This window comes from Myotis myotis, unplaced genomic scaffold (genome assembly GCF_014108235.1).
Source record: "Myotis myotis isolate mMyoMyo1 unplaced genomic scaffold, mMyoMyo1.p scaffold_m19_p_1, whole genome shotgun sequence".
NCBI lineage: Eukaryota > Metazoa > Chordata > Mammalia > Chiroptera > Vespertilionidae > Myotis > Myotis myotis.
The window spans coordinates 102072590-102074757 of NW_023416313.1; the positions used below are offsets into that span (position 1 = coordinate 102072590).

Below are 2168 nucleotides of genomic sequence, written 5' to 3' on the forward strand. Positions count from 1 at the left end.
TATATATGGCACTATCTTGGTAGTGTATTTCAACAGTAATGCTAGTATTGAATTTACTTATGTTCCAAATTTCTTACTTTATACCTAAAATAATTTTATTTTTTTGAAATGGAATTTTGTCTTTAAAATAAAGAAATAAATAGGTTTTCTTAAGCAGTAACCATCAGTATTTAATACCTTATATTCCAGCTTTGCACGCAAAGAGAGAGCTTTACATCCTCATTTGATTGTCCACATTTATGCTTTATTTACTTAGCTAAAACTCATTGATCAGAAGAACCATCTAGTGACCACACTATGTACTTGCCTTAGGCTTACTGCTAAGTAATATAGACAAAAATTGCTTTAAAATGTCTTTTGTGTATTATTAATATAAAAATATGTTTTTCAAATATAAAAAAAAACTTTGTTAATATTGACTTTGATTTTAGAAGTTATTATGATTTGGACAGTATTTTATATAAAATACTAGGGGCCCAGTGAATGAATTCATGCCCCTTGAAAGGAACTGTGGGCTGCAAGGCTGTGAGGGGCATGGGGGAGAGGAGGTCTCGGCCCATCCTCCGTGGCTCCTCCTGGGCCCTCCCACCACCGCTGCCCCCACATGTTGATGGAGCCAGCCCCGCTCACACCTGCTGATGGCGCTGAGTAATTGGGGCCAGCACCAGCAGCAGGTGCAAGCAGGTCCGGTGCTATCAGTGGATGAGAGCGGTGGCTGCTGCCCTAGTTGTCCCTCAGGAACAGGGAAAGGTGGAGAAGCCCTCGGGGGGTATTGGGGCTGGCAGCTGCCTCTCACATCTGCTGACGGCACCAAGCGATCGGCACCGGTGCCAGGCACCAGTAGCTGGTGCGAGCACTGGGCAGTATCGTGGTACATGGGAGCAAAGAATTGTTAGTAACCACCAGAGGCTTGCCCAATGACAGCGACTGTTGCCCTGCCTTGGTCTGGCGCCCCCACTCACCTGGTCCACCATCCCGCCATGGCCGATGCCCACCATGTTCCATGCTCTGCCGCTTGCTGCCTATGCCCACCATGTTCCGTGCATACCTTCTAGTGGTCAGCTTGCGTCATAACAACTGGTTGTTCAGTTGTTTGGTTGTTCTGCCATTCAGTCTATTTGCATATTAGTCTTTTATTATATAGGATAGAATTAAAAATGAAATTAATTACATATAGTTTAATATTTTTAAAGCCAAAAGCTCTTGAGGCAAACAACTGAAAACTGTGGAAACTAGTTTTCTCCAGCTGCTGGTAAGGTGCTCAGTTCTTCCAAGGATGCTAAGGCTGCAGTGGGTGAGGTCCTCCCTTCATCAGGTGACTAACACTGCTCCTGGCAGCGCTCGCCCAGAGCTCTCCCTCACCATGGCCTCTGTCTTGGAGCTCACCTGCATCTATTCGGCCCTTATTCTGAACGATGATGAAGTGATGGTGATGGAGCATAAGATCAATGCCCTCATGAAAGCAGTTGGTGCAAAGGTTGAACCTCTCTGGCCAGGTTTGTTTGCAAAGGCTCTCACCAATGTCAACATTGTCTCAACTGCAATGTAGGGGCTGGTGGACCTGCCCCTGCAACTTGTGCTGCACCAGCAAGAGATCCGTCCCCCTCCACTACTGCTGCCCCAGCTGAGGAGAAGAAAGTGGAAGCAAAAAAAGAAGAATATGAGGAGTCTGATGATGACATAGACATCGGTCTTTTTGACTAAACTTCTTTTGTAATATGTTCAATATAAAGCTGAACTCTGAAAAAAAAACAAAAGTATAAATTAAAACAGATGTGTCAGTCTATATTTAATTAATCTGACTATGATTAACATTCTTTTTTTCTATTATTTATAGTATATACTAGGCAATATGTGGGAGGAAAAACTACTTTTAAGAACTTTTTGCTGTTCTAAGGAAATGAAAAATATTCTATTTAAGAGATTCCTGAAGTGAGGGTATTTCTTTCTTCTCAGCACTGACAGTGGGCAAAAAATCCCACTCTGCCTTTCTGAATTTTCCAGCTACATCTGTTTCAAGTCTTATTTTTTTTTATAGTTTCAAATTCACAGGACAGTTGTAGGAAAAGCACAGATAGCATTTATATACCCTGTCATTAGTTTCTTGTTTGCCCTTCTTGTGTTTCCATTTGGAAAAATAAATAAATGCTGTATATTTTCTCATTTTT

General features: G+C 42.1%; 1 pseudogene; it reads left to right on the forward strand.

The window, feature by feature from the left end:
* Positions 1–1363: 1363 nt before the first annotated feature.
* Positions 1364–1704, forward strand: LOC118665025 (annotated as a pseudogene).
* Positions 1705–2168: the final 464 nt, after the last annotated feature.